We start from the raw sequence: 18,240 nt of genomic DNA on the forward strand, positions 1-18,240 counted from the left end.
TTTGGGAAGAACCTCTTATCCTGGGCCCAAACCATGTCTAAATAACTAAGCCTTCCTTTTCTATTAATGTTAAATGTGATGTAATGAAAAGCACACAGGATTCATTCAGAACTCCAAGATTCTAATCCTGAATTGGCCACCGACAAATACGGGCAAGTCACATAGCATATTTCTCATTTTTTCCCAGATATAAAATGAGGTGTCTAACTTAATGATCTTCCAGATACTTTTAAAATCTGTGATCTTTTGCTTTGCTTTACTCTGAAGGGTATACGAGGCTGGACATGTGTACAACATATATGACTACAATAAATACATTTTCTTAGCACATAAAGTACATCTCTTTTATAAAAAGGGTGATTACCCAGGGACAATGCTAACTATCAGCTGACCGATAAAGAGTATGGGAATCTATGAACTCCATCAGTGTGCGTGAAGTACTGCAGATGCTCCGAATTCACAGGGTTCAGTTCTGCCTGTGAGAACACCGGTATTTCACTTGTCCTTCCCTAAGAGTTGTGAGAACCCAAGAGTAAAAGATTAAGGAATATTCTTATTTGACTGCACTTAAGCTGTAAAGTGTTAACAAGTTACTGCTTATAGAGAAAAACCAGAAAATCTAGGTGTTTTGCTAAGGTTTTGCAATCCTATTGATGCTTGCGAGGTGGCATCCAACATGAAAGGACAGAAACTTCAAAGTAAACACTTTCACAATGGAGAGGGTTAGAAATTTCCTCCTGCCTAAATGGACAGAAGAATTCTGAATCTCTATCCAGTACACTCTTGGGAAACGGTGAGGAATAAAGTCAGAACTGTACAAATCAAGCATTCAAAAGTCTTGCCAGAACAGAATGGCATATTAACCTCCTCGACATATACCATCCCTTAACATATGTAAATACATAAAAGTATATTTTTAAAAATTCGCAATTGGATTGAATCAAAGTGAGAATATACATACATCCCAACATGATTCTCAAATATCTCTCTTCCTTTCCACTCTAGCATTCCTTAAATGGATTTTGATCTGGAAGAATCTAAATTTTAGTGAAATATCTCATTCCTGTCTCCTATTTTCAATGGCAAATTATCTGATTGGAAACTGTGAGAGAAAAAGCTCTCAGTTCGGTATTGACAACTTGTTCTCTGTAAATGTTTTCCACGCTTTCTCATAGATTAAAGCTAGACCACAGCCACAAACATCTAACAGTGAATAGCACATTTGAAACTTGTTAGTAAGAACTATTCTGTTTACAACTAAATTGAATGAATAAATGGCTGTTTGTCTTTAAAAGGGGAAGTTAACACTTCCAATGAGGGTGTTAAAAATGTGTTCTTCTAATTAAGAACGTAAATGTAAGCCTAATTCAACAACCTCTTTAACTTTCCAAATCCTGGTGCTTATTTATTCTCTAACAAAACATTAGCCTGGGAAACAGAAGATTAACATGGTCAGAATCTATGTATATACTTCTAGTTTTTGATAGGGACTAGTTAAAATACCCCTGTTCCCACTTGAATATGGAGTTGAGAAATAAAAAGAATAAGCAGATGGGGGCCCAAAATGTCATCTATTACTAAAATAGCTGAGTAGATGGGTGTGGTTTATATCAGTGCGAGAGAGTGTGTCCTAATAGTGAACCCACATTAGACAGGCTGATACACCCAGTCATAGGCACTGCTGGACAGGACGAGTCCCCTTCCACACCCAGCAGACGAGGGGTGGAGCCTTCAGTGGGAAGAATGGAGCACTTACTGCCTGAAGGCAGCTGGTTCCCAAGAGGAATAAAGGAAGGAATAGATCCAAGCACGTCCAGTTTACTCTAGCCTAACTCACCAATCAGAGAAGGGCTCAGTTCCCCCAGGAATAGGTGAGCAAAGGGGCAGAGAGAAATTAGAAGTGTCACACTCTGCCCCTCTATATGGAAGGAAACACAGGGATGGGAAGAAGTGTCACTCCTAAACAATACTGTAAGCCAAGCAGCCACTTGGTTTGGGGTTGGGGGGTTGGGAGCCGGGAAGAGGGGGGCACATTCATATCCCCATTGCCTAGTATAATCCTTTAAATAAATATTAGAAAAATGTTCTATGTAAATTACCAATTAAGATCATCAGCAGGCCGGGCGCGGTGGCTCACGCCTGTAATCCTAGCACTCTGGGAGGCCGAGGCGGGTGGATCGCTCAAGGTCAGGAGTTCGAGACCAGCCTGAGCGAGACCCCGTCTCTACTAAAAATAGAAAGACATTATATGGACAACTAAAAATCTATATAGAAAAAATTAGCCGGGCATGGTGGCGCATGCCTGTAGTCCCAGCTACTCGGGAGGCTGAGGCAGTAGGATCGCTTAAGCCGAGGAGTCTGAGGTTGCTGTGAGCTAAGCTGACGCCACGGCACTCACTCTAGCCTGGGCAACAAAGTGAGACTCTGTCTCAACAAAAAAAAAAAAAAAAAAAAAAAAAAAGATCATCAGCATTAGATTTCTCACAACGCAATAGTCAACTCTCAGAAATAGGTAATACAGGGGCATTTATGTTTGGGCAGGATTTTACAACTGTTTTAGCAACAGTCTTGATATTCACGAGGGAAGAGAAGGAGGGACAAGTCAAATTTCAGGGAAAAGGATATTATTAGTATGGTCTCTTATGATAAAGAAGTTCTTAGGAAAGCCTACTAAAGTTACTTTCCTTTTCCCATGATACCCGTGAGAACTGTAAGAAAGTTTACCTAAACTGTACCCAAATCAAGCTAAGAATTATTCATATTAGCAATCTGGGTAGCAAACTATTTTCATGCCTAGTGATGTTGCTTTAAAATCTCATTTTTCCATCCTGTTAGCTCTCCAAATTGCTCCTCTCACACTGGGTGAATTTTTCTATTTTAAATCATTTAGGCTTCAGTTAGTCACACCCCCTTTCCCATCTGTAAATATAGACAAAACTGGTCTATAGATCGAACGGAATCACCAGTCACGAGGGTTCTCATCACTATGACAGGTTCTATTTTTTTTTTTTTTTTAATGGAAACAACACGTTCTGTTTTTGACTGTCATCCCAGTATTTCAGATCTGGTTTTCCTAATACAAGATATTTAAAGGAATTTCTATGGCATTTTCGTTTAACATCCCTCAATGGATTTAATAAGAACTATGAGATGATGGTCTTCTAAGGAAAGATTCTTTTAAATCACAATATGCATACTTTTAACAATGATAAATACAATTTTAGAAACCCCTATTGAATTGGGACAAGTAAATAATTTGTGCTGTTTACAAAGCCGATTCGCATTAGCCTATGTGTCTTTGTTATCAGCGACTAACTAGAAGGAGGTAGAATAGATGAGGAAAAGACATAAACTTCTACATGGTCATTTCAATCTCAAAGTCATGTGCATACATAAGTGATTTAATCAGCTTCTCTTATACGCCATGAAAGAATTTTGTTCAGGAAATAGAATGAAACATGTGATTTCTGCTAAAGCTCCAATGGATCATACACAAGATTCAGTGTGTGTGATAGTTTCAGCACCTCTCACTAAAAATAGCTATAAGGAAGAAAGAAGCAATAATATGTTATAGCAGTATAAATAAAGTAATAACACAAGAAAGCCTCTTGCCCCACCCTCTCAGCTATAATCCCATACGCAATTCTAGAATATCAAGGCTGCAATGGTAGAAACCAGTCGGGCCCCTCATTTGAAATATGTCAAACAAGTTTCCAGACAATAGTCTCCTGCCCAATGTCACACATCCTGTGAGGGAGAGGCAGAACTGGAAACAAAAGCTCCTGACTCAAGCCCAGTGGTCTTTCCTCTTTCAGACCTAGGGCATGAGCTGAGGTTTAAACATTAGAAGAATAAGGGAAAAAACAGTAAAAGTTTTATTCCTTAAATCCTACTACTAAAAGAACAGCTTCTCCAAAAAGATTTCTTTAGCAAAGATTTAGAACTTACATTTGGATGGTGGCTGTTGGATACCTGGAAATATCCGTAGTATGATTCCTTTTTTCCAGCCTCAAGGAAACAGATCTATACTTAAATCTCTTTGGATAAAATCCTGTCTCCACTGTAAAACTATCAGTGATAAAATGTGGGAAACGAGGGGCCCAAGGACAGGAATAGGAGATGAAGGGCTACGTTCCAACAGCTTGTTACTCATGTTTTGGTACATTTTAAAGAAATTCCAGATTATTTTATTGATAGGATTTATGGAATGATTTCATTTCATCAAAAAGTAACATGTTCTTCATGAATGTGTATTAAACCAAATAAGGTAGTTCTGTCTTCATTTACAACCATCTGTTGAAAATGAATTTTTATGAGTTGTCTTCCCAACACAGAGAGAAAACAGATGTACATTTAACCCCAAACCACAGAATCACTCAGCCTATTCTAAAGCTTGATAAGATGTCTAGGATGTCATATACACAAATTAAAAATAAATCTGTTTACTTTGTGCTTTTATGGTTTTATTTATAGACTTTTACTCTGCATGAAATATTAAACTGTTTAACTTTCAAACCTGATACAGCCCCAAGCTACCTTGCTTTCTACATACTCACGTCATCTCTGAACCTTTATTTTTAACAATTTAAAAGAATTAAAATTGATTTGGGCTTACTGAAAATGTCAGATTATTGTTCTGAGATGACAGTAAGCTGAAGGGTCCGCAGAAGAAGAATAGCATTGGCAGAAGGGGAGACTCACTGACCTTCCCAAGCGACAGCTTAGAGAGATCAGTAATGGAGGTAACGTTACAATCTCAAGTCTGAAGACTGCCAGCTCCTTTATAGGCGCTCAGTTTCATCAAGAGACATTAGGTTCTTTCCTATTAGCTATAAAACATTGGAGAGCCTTTCTTCAAGAGTGGAAAGAAAAGTCTCTTTCCTAATGTTAATAGACCAAATAGAACTCTCTCTCTCTCTCTCTCTCTCTCTGAAATGGTCTGTTCTGTTTTCTGTAACAGCCTGTAACATGCCTTCAGAGCAGGACCAGACATCATAGTGCCTTGCTTTCAACGTGTCCAGAAAATGCTTAGAGCCCACAAGATGCTTGTCAGTGGGGATAAGGAGGATGACTAAATGGCATCTTAAAGTTCCTTGGCAGAGAATCAGAAGACTTGCTTTCAAGCCTTGGTTTGACCATTTTATTGGTCATATAGACATCTTCCTTTTGGAGTTTCAGTTTTCTCATCTTTAGAATTGATTTTCCCAGTCTATGATGTATATGAATTTTCAAAATCCCATGATATGTAAGGGAATAAGACAGAGCAAGAGATGTACCCAGAAGTAGTCCTACAGCAAGTCAATGTAGAAATCCCTTGGACATGGAAACCCAAAAGGCTGTAACTATATTATTATTTTGCCTTCATCAGAACCTCAAGGCTCCAGATATATTTTCAATATCTCTATAAATGCATTTATAATTGATGCCAAATTGTACCTCTTTTATACCATTTTATTCAATGAAATGTCTTTATATGGGCACATGGCTAGAAAATATATTCCAGCCTGGAGCATCCAGAAATGAAACACGGGAAACATATGACCTCTCTGTGGTTAATTAGCAAGTTAGAGAGTTAATAGAACTCTCAATTGTCTTTTTAAGTGCTACAGTGATCACTGATTTAGGATAAAAAGACTTTGAATCCTGGGATATTTTTTACCTTTGGGAGCTGCTTAATCTCTCTGAGGCTCAAGCTCCTCATCCATTCAGAGGAATAAAGGGTATCTTCAGGTCATGAAATGATCCCTTCCCACCTCACAGAATTGGGCTAGGGTCACTAACGTGAGGTAGTATGTGTAAACATATATTGTAATGCTCTATACAAAATTAAAAGTAATAATATTAATAGAACAAAAATGGAACCAATATCATCACTCTTTCCATTTCCAAATTCCTGAATGTTTGTTTGCTTTGCTTTGATGAATGGGTATAGTTTAGGCGATTGTAATCTTGGAGGTGGGAAACATAGGTAAAGAGTTGAAAAGTAATTGTCATAAAAAATCCATATTTCCCATCGTGGTCATAGCACCCCTCGCCAACTGCAATATACATAGCATACAATTCAGGGCTTATTATTACAAAGTGACTACCACATGAAAAAATACTTTTTCCTTACAGAATTATTAATTACATTCCATTTATTCTACTGAAATAGCACTAACAGGCACATTGCTATGAGCCACCTGTAAGACAGTATGCTTTTTTGGTAATGGTATGTGTTGTAGAAGGTGTTTAACCTATAAACAGTTACTCCTTCATTATATATACTTGTATTGTTCACTTTGTGGATTTTTCCTGGCAAACTAAATCCCAAACTGGCCTTCCCTTGTCATTCCCTTACAATGTGGAGCTATTTCTTTCCACCCACACACATTCTCAAGTGTGTATTTTGGAAATGAAAACCTATTTATTATTATCCTAAGCAAAACTAAGTTATGACAGTAAATCTGCTGCCAAAACAGAGTCAGGACATCTTCCAAAGGCAAATACAAATGATTTGAGGCCATCCGTTTTCACCTACTTCTCTATTCCTCTCCAAGAAAAATAATCGACTTTCACATTTTGGTTCAGCTATGTTGTCCTTTAGTTTGCCTTCTTTTCTGCTGCTTCAAATGTACACTCAGCTTGGTCAAAGTAACATGGTGATGATCTCAAATTTAAAGTGAATTAAAAAGACTCACCTAAGGCAGATGTTTTAAAAATAGAGATTCTCGAGTCCTTCTTCTGGATATGCTAATCACTAAATCTAGAGAAGAGCCTGGGAACATACATTTTAACATATATTGCAGGCGTTCCTTTGGCACAGCTGGAAAACCACTGGTCCCTCGCAGATCTGGATGGAACCACACCTAAATCCCTACATCGGACATCGTCTTAGCTCTTGAGAGAGCTTTTAGTGTCTGGACCTTGAGAATGAGGACCTTACCTCTCAAAGCTCAATTCAACTGCATTTTCTTTATTTTAGACCTTATTTTAGTCCTGAACATAAACATTGCAAGGCAACCAAGTTGCCCAAATTAAGGTAAACAGATACACAAAGAGCACTTTTAAATGTAACCTACTTACAGGTAGCATGGGCTTTATTTTTGAAAACCTATTTACCTACTTCAGTTTCCCTTTTTGAAAAGTGTGTTGCTTACAAAACTCAGCTGGGGCAATTTACTCCTGTAAGTATTCAATCAGATTTCATGCCAATTAGGATAATTATCAGCACAATTTAAACAGATTTCTTAATTATAGCTACAAATATCTGTCTCAGAGAAAACAAGCCCCAGAGCTTTTAACAAAAGAGTTCTGTAAATAGTAGGTGAACCCTAATTTCTATGCCTCACATCAGTGGGAAAAAAATATTTCTCCTAGCATCCATTTACAGGACATAATGAGTATCTTTCATCCTTGCTCCTAATCCTATGGGCTCAGACCTACATTATTTTGGTGTCAAATATTAGGGTGCACATCACCTCACAATGACAACCGGATAGAAAACATCTCTGACCATCTCAACAATTAAAACGTGTGAAGCTGTCTTGGATTTCTTTGGCACTCAGCATGGACTGCCTCATTTTACTCCTGTTAAGGAAACACACGCAGGAGAAGCCAGGAGAGTTGGTGTTTGCCGTGCTGTGCTGTGACTTACTTGCTCTCCGCTTCCATAGAGACCTGATGGAAAGCACAGCACTCACTCATGTCTGACTCAGATTCACAGAAGGAGACGGTGGACATGACAAATGCTTCAAGGGGGAGTTCAGACAGGTTAAGTTCAGCAAAAGGCCAGAATCCCCCCGAGTGTGGGCCAACTAGTGATCTATGTTCAGAGATAGGCCAACTGCACAGGGAGGAAGCAATGCATAATTCATCACCATTTTTTGGAAGCCAAAATACATTCTGCCATGCACTTTCCCCTTTCATTTAGAAATCTAAGTGTACGTCAAGAGGAATGTAATCACACAGCTCAACTCTGTCAAATGTAATCTTTGGGGGAGTTATTTGAATAATAGCATTCAATTTAATTAACACTTCTGAGCATCCACGGGGTGCCTAGAAAGCATCAAACAGGTGTGCACAACGCAGAAAAGACACTGCCCTATGAACCAATGTCAAGTCAACAGAGACTTGGCAGCTCTATATATGCCAAGGTTAATGACTAAAGTCAACATATAAAGAAAAGGTAGTAAAATTTTTTCAAAATAAAAAAGCAGCATAGATGATAAAAGCCAGAAGGAATCTTTGGAATGAACATACATCATTCCTACTTTGTGGAGGAGAAACCACAGCCCAGAATGTTGAAATGATCACAAAATCAGGCTGTGAAAAAGTGGCAATAGAACCCGAGCATTCTAACCGCTATACAAAATCCACGTCGTCTCACTGCTTCTAAGGAATTGTGGGTCATATAATTCCCTTTCTCTTTCACAGCCTTACACGTTCTGTACTTAGTCAAGTATAGCAGACAGTGGAAAGGCTTCAGACTTTGAAGTAATAGCCCAACTTACTAGTAGATCATAACTGAAACTATGTAGATATTATAAGAATGGGACAAAGCAGGGGACTCAAAGTCCACAACGTAAAGAGTCCAAGCGTGTACTACAAATGAGTGAGACTAGGATGGACCAGAGACATGTGCATTTCCATCATTTGTTGTCACGAGGGTATGTGAACCCTGGGCTGCCAGATTGTCCTATTTTTCAGGGAGGCTAGAAGTCTACAAATTTTATAAAATCTAACTTTTAAGTGGAAGCATTTACTTCAAAACTTTTAAAACACTGTAAAAGCCAAATAATACATATCTGCCAGTTGTGTTTAGGCAACTGCCAGTTTGCAATTCCGAAGTGGAGCACAGCTAGGCAAAGAAAATACAAGGAATGAAGCCAGGCCAGAAAGAATTATGTTTTTAGGAAGAAAAATTGTTATTGCCTTTTAATGTAAAGGTGTATAGCTCAAAATTTCATAATTCAAACTTTAAAAGACTAAATTCATAGAATATTAGTTCTTTACTTCAATAAATATGCACTAATAGGAAAGTCATGAAGGCATTGAGCTACATGTTATAGGGGATATAAATATGAGTATGACATTATCCTTGCCCTTAACAAGTTTACTCTTTATTGCAGAAAGTAGGAAATTAACACAAATAATGAGAATACAAGAAGAATATGATGTCATTACAGGGTTCATATAAGGCTTCAAAGAATGGAGAACTTATATTTGGATTGAAAACACAGAAAGTTTTCTGGAAGAGTGAGTGAACTGGGCGGTGGAGACCAGGTTGTTCAGCCAAACAGCAGATGAATGTCTACGGAACCTCCCAGGCACGGTCTAGAGGTGTGCAATACAGTAATGAACAAGGCACAGGAGACCCTGTCCTCAGGGAGCTTACATTTTAGTGTGGAGTGACAAATAATATAAGAAAGGAAACCAAGAAAAGACTATCTCAGGTACTGAAAAGTGCTAAGAAGTAAATCAGAGATCCAGGGGTAGACTTCACTCATCCATTTACAGTGGTGGCATCATTCACTCTGTACATTCAGGGACCCTGAAAGGCCAAACCTACATCTGAAAACAGGTTGTACTAATCTCCTTGGAATTCCATAAGGAGCCCCAGGTAGGGGGACAGGAAAGGCGTCTCTGGAGAGGTCACATTTAATTTAGGAAACCAGGCTTGAGTAGTTCTAAGTGTTCTATGCAGAAGGAACAACAAGATCCAGGCCAAGAAGGGAATGAGCTGGACATGCGTCAAGAACAGAAAGAAGGCCAGTGTGGCAGGAACAGTGAACAAGAGGTAGCACAGAAAGGTTGAGGTCAGTGAGGTAGACAGTAGCAATTATTTTAGGCCATGATGAGAAGCTTGATTTTCTTCTGGTTGAAGAAAAAAGTCACTGGAGGGTCTTGAACAGGAAATTAACGTGATTCGATTTAGGCCTTCGAAAGGTCAGTCGTCAGTCTTTGAAAGATATACAGCGGGGAGGGGAGGGCAAGTATGAAGGTGGGGGTGCCAGGGAGGCTGTGCAATATCTAATGCCCTGGACTGTGTGTGAGCAAGCATGCCAGCCCTCTTGCCAATGTGCTATGCCTCTCACTAGTGACGTAAAAGAGGAGCCATAACTTATCACATGACCAGGACAGCTCAGTGATCCCTCAGATAGTGCTATGAAAATATTAGCAAAAATACATTGTCATATTAAATAGCATCTAATGGCATGCCTGTGAAAGGGTTTTGCTATGTTATGTGACATGGCATACCAACTGATAACCAAGTTAAAGGACTGACTTAACTGGGAGTTAACTCAAATAAGATAGATCTGTTTGGGGGAATGGTTCAGAGGGAAAACAAGAAATTGAGAAGGTATTATATGCCATCCCAAACGTTGCTGTGTACAACTATGAGTTTCTTCTTTATTAGTTTAAATAATATCGCCCCCAATACATAGCAATTCACGTCATACTGCAGCCAGATTCACTAGTCTCTCTTTGTAATGATGATTACATTTTTCTCCAAGGAAGTATATACCTGTATCAACAATTTAATTTTTAAACTGAAAATTGGAAAGCTCTTATTGTAAATGTTCCTTCCCTAATGAATAATTATCATAGAACAGAATAATTTAACTTCAAATATAGCCACTAAAATAATTACAAAGTTACCGCCAAGCTTTAAAAAGAAACATAAAGCACAATAAAAATTAAAACCAATAAATTTGAAAAGGAATGAACGATTTTTCCAGGGTTAGATACACTCTATATCTACTAGACACAGAGATGACAGAGATAGATAGGCAGAGACAGAGATAACAGAGATAGAGACAGAGAAACACAAATACACAGAGAGATACAGAAACAGATGACAGACAAGGACAGAAAGACAATAGAAACAAAGAGGCAGAGAGACAACAGAGATAACGCAGAGGCAGAGAAACAGATATCTCAAAAGAACAAAGAGATCAAAAGGCAGAACTAAATCTAATATCTATTCAGATAAATTAGTAAACACATAAAATGTATAAAAATAATGAATCTGTTTATGTATATATGTATAGCATATGTGTATATATGCATTATATATGTTATATTAATAGATATATGTACGGAAAAGTATAAAAATGGAAAGATACTCAAATTCCGGATAATGTTTACATCTGAAGATGGAAAGGGTGAATGAGATTGAGGGTAAGTTGAGCTAAACTTTACCCGCACCTGGAGACAAATGTGTGTGTGCGTGCACATGTGTACACACACGTGTATATATGAAGAAACTATAAGTTATTGACAGTTTTAATTCTAAATGAAGCTATATTTGTGTTGTAGCATTCTTTGTGTTTGTCTATTTTTTTAATATCTCAAAGACAGAGATGGTTAACCAGCAGATCAATTTTGAAGAACTTATTTATTATGTGATAAGTAGTCAGTTATTAAATTTCACAAATATCCTCTTCATTGTTGATCCCCAAATGCCTTGAGACAAAACAACTAGAATGCAGTACATTACATTTTAGATAATGGAGGGTGAAGGGGACGATATCTCAAAAGTACAGAGAATCAGATTCCTCCTTCAGCAATAAAACAACAGAGGATAACAAACAACCAGTGTACATTTCTGACATTCCCTGGAGACAGTCAACCTTGAAAGTTTCCTTTCTACTTCTGCCGAGCTCCTTATGAGAGGAATCTCTGATTCAATGTGTGCAAAATGCAGTGTGTTTTTCAACTGCACATACACTGATGCTCTTTTCACTCATGAGACAATGGCCTAGGAGACTCTAGGTACACTTCAGAATTTATAATCATGCAATTAAATAATGCTACCCTCTGGCCCCCTAAAATAATTCACTAATATAAGATTCACACAAACAAACAAAGTGATCTTGTCCCTGGAGTGACAGTCCAATGAACAGAGAATTTTTACCTTATATACTTTACATAAATATACATAAATTATAAGTTATACTATAAATAAACATCACACATATATAAATATACATAGATATTAGATATTACAAGCCAGTTGAAAATGTTTATGCCTGTTCTTTAATTTTTATTAATAAAGAAAAATATATACTTATATTTTTGTATAATATATTTTGACCTTAAATGTCTAAGGTCAAATAGAATTAAGGTGAGCAAAGAAGAGACTGTTATTTTCAGTACAGCATAAAATAATGAGACTGATCTCCTGCAAGAGCCATAGAGCCCATGGGTCACATTTAAGGACAGTAATTCCCTTTATCTTCCAAAACAATTTTCTCCAAGTATAATTGTTTAGAAGTACCCAGATTGACACAGGAGGCTTCTCTGTACAGCTCTAAGTAGAAATTTATTCCCAGGGATAGCTGACAGCGTGCTGTAATTACATCTGCTGTTGTCTCTGGTCTGATAAGAAAGGAATGCTTTCCTCATCATTCATTGCAGCTGCTGTGTACAAGAGCCACAGCAATTCATGGCATGTGCTCGTCAGCTGGAAAATCCATGTGCCAGGTCCTGCCATATTTTGTGGAATTAGTAGTTAGAGTCTGGAAGGCTTGTTTTTGTTTGGGGTTTTATTGATTTTCAACGATTTTGTTAAACTGACCTAACCTTCAGGTTCATTGAACTTTGATATGAAGCCGTAAGAACATACTTTGAGAAACCACCTGATCCTTTCAAAATAATCTCTTCTGAATTTTCCACTTATTGTTTACATTATTAATTATGCTTGTACTAAATGAGGACTACAGGAAAATTTTAGCATGGTAAATTTCTTTTTTCCCAATCCCTGATTTTTATACAAAATAGCCATTATAATACAAAAACGTATTTCCTCAACTTATAGTCACAATTCCTGAGATGCCTTCTGAACCCCTGTTAACTCTCCTCAAATGTTTATGAAGCTCAACCCTAGCTCTAGTCAATCCTACAATTTTGACTCCAGATTTGCTGCAAATTCTGTGGAAAGATACTGGAAGAATCAAATATTAAATAAATATTAATTAAGTACCCAATGTATAACCTGTATTATGCAAAATTATAAAAGGAAAATAAGAGAAATAACATATCTACGAGAACCTGTAACATAATTGGAGAGATGTCACATGAAATAATCAGAGAAAAATATAAAACATTGGATATTAGAGTTACATCTATAATTTACCCATATCTTTGCATAGTACAATATTTTTTACATGAAGCAAAATGTGCAGCCATTAAAATATTTCTCCTTTAATCATTTAAATTTAACATTTTATAAAATCTTTCTAAATGCATATTTTCCTGCCTTTATTAACAGAATGTACTATAGCAAATCAATCTTTTTCTAATGATTTGAGTTTATCACAATATCAATATTGTACTTTTCCATAATAGTGAGACTTCTGAATACGTTTGAGCTATGTGTACCTCAAGCTCCTGCATGGCCCAAAGTATAACACTTCTTGAGATTTTGTACCCCTTTTGATCACTTAATATCTATTCCTTTACTGTCAAAAACAGTAAAACTGTCAAAACATCACAGAAAGAACATTAAAGTGAGAAATCAGATCAGGAATCCATACCCAACTTGGTCAATTTCCAGAAATGGAATTTCAAACTAGTCACTTGCAGCCTACCAGAAACTCATTTTTATCATATTTTAAATGAACAGTGTTTGAAAGAGATGCTTTCCAAGACTTCCTCCAGCGGTAAGAGGCTGTCTCACAGACTGCTGGTGAAAATCTAAATTGCTACAGCCACTTTGGAAAAATTATTTTATCTAGTCAAGTAGAAATTACACATATTCTATGATTCTTTGTCTCAGGAATTCTACTCCAACCAATTCCATCCTGAGAAACATGTTCAGGATATTTAAAACAGCATAATTTATAACATCCAAATATTGATCAATAAATAATACAATGGATAAATTATTTCATATCCATTCAGTGGAATACTACGTAGCAATTTAAATGATTTAATTGCAACCACATGCAGCAATATAGCTCAATCTCACAAATGTGATATTGAGTTTCTTTTAAAAACTCGTAATAGAATACATACTACATGGCTTCATTTCTAAAAAGTTTTAAAAAGGCAAAACTAAAATATTGTGTATCGAAATGCATACTTAGGTGGTAAAACTATACTTACATGAGAGTAATTAATTTTGGAGGGGAAAGAGTTTGTAATAGAAAACATGAGTATGCACTTTATGGAAATTCATGAAGTTGTGAACCAAGGATTTTACATCCAAATAAGTTGGCTTTCAAGTACAGAGTCCACAAATTGCTTTTTTGTTTGATTGTTTGTTTCCTTCACAAATACTGTTTTCGGCACACAAACTGTTATGAATAGCAAGAGTTCAGGGAAAACTACTCCTAAGAGCCCTTCATGAAGAAGCTAATAGAGCATAAGCTTGAAACAAAATGACCAGGAAAACATTGATGTAAAGACTGATAGCATTAAATATATATTTATCTGAAAAACTAAGAACTGAAACTAAATGATAGTTATGAGAAAGACTGTATGCCACATAACATCTATATAATCTGAAACTAAATAGAGAATACAACTACTGAAAATTAGGAAAGAGTGGTGCGATTATGGGAAAAGTAAAATGAGCTTGATCATCTGATAGAAATTAGCTCACAGTAAAAGGATTTCACTTCAAATTGTATGCTGCTACAGACAAAAGAAAGATCAAAGTTACTTGTCAGTATTGGTGTTGTATAATAAATTGTCAATAGATACTGCTAATTTTTTAAGAGTGGACCAGATTATTATAAAGGTTACTATATACATCTAATCATTTGAACAAAATTTAAAAGGGAGAGAAATACAAGTACCAATAAAAAGGAAAATGAAATACTACACAGTGAAATATTTTAAATATACATACACATGTATAAGAAAACACAGAATTGAAATCAAACATCTTAGATCATCTAACATAGCAAAATAAAATACTGTTTTGTACATTAGAAACACAACTAAAATATTAAATGTGAGAGAGTCAGAAAAAATTAAGGATGGACAATGAATATAAGGAAAATGCAAATAAACAAAATGCAGTGGCCACAATGTTCACATCTGAAAAAGAATTCAGAACAAAAATCAATAAAGGAAAAAAAGAATAATATTTTAAAATGCTAAAGGTATAGTTCACAATGCAAACATATGAGTGATTAAAATTTCTGTTCCCAGTAACAGCAAAATCTTTCATAAAGTAGAATCTACAGAATATTCAAAGAGAATAGATAAAAACATAGCAAAAAGATTTGAAAGGAATTTAACATACTGCTCTCAATCTAAGATCAAGTGGACAAAAAATTTTTAGGAATACAGAAAATCTAAATGACAGCACAAGAAGATCTTATAAGATATACATTAATATTAAACCCTAAATCTCAATGGAAAATATATTTTCTCAAGGGTGAACATTCATAAAAATGCTACATCTTAGGCCACAAGAAACCGTCAATTAATAGCAAAATTAGAAATAATATAGTACTCTGTGACCAAAATGTTAGCACAAAAATTGCCTTACCCCCGAAAATTAAAAACATGCTATTAACCCAGATCAAAGGAAATATATGAAACATAGTTATAGAATTTATTTATAATACCATCAATGAATACACAACACATATGAATCTGTAAGATAGGGCCAAAGCAATTAACAGAGGAAAATTTATACCATTTAAGTATATTTATCAGTGAAACTGAAAAAAAAGAATCCAACCTGAATAGCTAGAAGAAAACAACGAATTACCCATCCCCCCAAAAGAAGAAAGGAATAAGAAAATTCTTTAATTTTTCAGAAAAAAAAGTGAAAAAAATAAATGAATATAAAAGCTAGTTCTTTGAAAAAGATCAACAAAACAAACCAAATCTAACCTAATCCAAAAATAGGGAGGGGGGGCGGGGGGGGAGTCAAAATAAACAAATTAGAAATGACAATGGGAAATGGCCATCAAAATAAATACTATTATGTATAACTCTTTGCAAATAAATTTGAAAACTCAGGTTAAATGATATTTTCCAGGAAAAAAAAATGACCATATGTATTAACTATGTCTTATTTTCTGTATTCAGATGCTTTGCTATCTGGGGACTTGCTGACCCTGGAGATACTGCCTCCCCAGCAAAGGTAGTCAGTTCTTGGAGATAGTCAACAGCTGTGCCCATAAGCATAGTGCACCTTTTAAATACAAACCAACCAATCCAGAGCCAACACCCAACTACCTCCTTTATCCGGTCATCACACTCAGGGCCATTATCCACCTTCCCTAATCACCCCAGGCTCAAGTACCAGATGGCTAGGGACAACATTTATGCCTTAGGGCCTGCTGAAATTACTCAAACTAGTATTAGATAAAAAATAAAAACAGATGGCACAATTTCGATATACCCCAAGGCCAACCGCCCGTAGCCATGTAGACAAAACTAAGTCATCCCGATTTCCCTGAAACTAGCTCTAGTCATAAAACACAAAGCATGAATTTTTCTGTCAACATGATTCAGTGAAATTAAATCAAACTGATACAGACAAATCGGCATAAACAGCTCAGTTTACCTTAAAGAGAATCTTCATGTATAACAGCCAATCATTAAAAAATGGTCAAAATACTTCCTCCGTTATAAACTGTACTGTAACTGCTGTGAGCAGGGCTTCTTATCACTTAGGTTGACGTCTCCTGGACTGCAATCTGTATGTTCTCTTAGTATATGACAATAAACTTTTAATTTTTTTCTAACTTGATCTGATTTTATTTTTGACACCAGCCAATGCTAGTGTTACAAGCCACAGTGAAGGCTCTTGTGTTGTTACCCACTTTCCCTCTGGCTCCTGACAGACCCTAGTGTTTGGCACCCCAAGGCATGACATGCCCCCTTCCCTTGAAATCTGTAAGTATAACAAACTATCTTTTCAAAATGGCAGTCAGCTCCTAATCTGTTGACCTTGTCATATCCAAATAATAAAACCTATATTTTAGGATTATACCAAAATAGAAAATTACAGACCAGTCTCACTTTGATTATCAATGCAAAAATATTAAACATATATTTAGCCAAAATTATAATAGCACATAAAAATACATCATGACTAAGTGGGTTTATTCTAAGATTTCAGGGAGTCTATTAATATCATGCATTATATTACTATTAATACAGATAAGGAGAAAAATCATACAATCAGCTCCATAGACTCAGAAAAATCATTCAACTTTCAATACCTAGTCATTATAATATTCAATAAAATATGAATTGAGGACTATTTCCCTAAACTGATAAGGCAACATCTTATTTAAAGGGGAAACACTAGAGTTTTTCCTAATGAAATCAGAAACAATTCGAAAAGATCATCCCTTTCTTCATGATTATTGAATACTTTTCTGGAGTTATTAATTACACGAAGAGACAAGAGAAAGCAATTAGAGGCATAAGAATTGAAAAACAAAGAAGTAGCAACATTTTATTTGCAGATGATATAATTTTACAGCAAACTCTCCAAACTTATGAAAAACTACTGAAACATTAGAGAATTTAGGAAATAGAAAGTCATAAAATCAATATACAAAAATAAATAGCATTCATTTATATACTCAAAGTTAGAAAATATAAGAACAGCAGCAACAAATAAGACATCTGTCTTCCTTTACAACAGCAGGAGGGAAGGAAAAGAGGTAGGGAAGGAAAGTGATACCAGAGCTAGGCATAAGTTTAGCAAGAAATGACCAAAACCTATGAAGAAAACTATAAAACATGGCTGAAAAACATAAAACTAGACTTGAACAAAGGAATATATACACAACATTCTTGGACAGGACGACCCAACATCATAAAGGTGAAAGGTTTTCCTAATTTGATTTATTAAAGCAAAATTAAAATGTAGACTGGGCCTGAAAAATTCTTGAGCAAACAAAACCAACAAGGCCTTAAAAATAGCCTTAACCTTAAGCCTTCAGCCTTAAACTGAAACACAGGTGAAACTTAACTTGGGTCATTTCAATGCTGGTAAATGGTCATGTTTCCATTAGGAATAACACTTAACTTCAGCCAATCATAAGCAGCCAACTAATACGGTTATGTGACTAGGGACTTTCCAACAAGGTAAAACAAAAAAGGGCAATCTTATGACTGTAATCAATCATGTTAGTTTATTTTGTTTCCATATTCACCCTATAAATACTTGACTCTGACACTTTGTCTTTTTTTTCTTTTCTTTTATTTTTTTGAGACAGAGTGTCACTTTGTTGCCCTGGCTAGAATGAGTGCCGTGGCGTCAGCCTAGCTCAC

The sequence above is a fragment of the Eulemur rufifrons genome, chromosome 1 (genome assembly GCF_041146395.1).
Source record: "Eulemur rufifrons isolate Redbay chromosome 1, OSU_ERuf_1, whole genome shotgun sequence".
Classification (NCBI taxonomy): domain Eukaryota; kingdom Metazoa; phylum Chordata; class Mammalia; order Primates; family Lemuridae; genus Eulemur; species Eulemur rufifrons.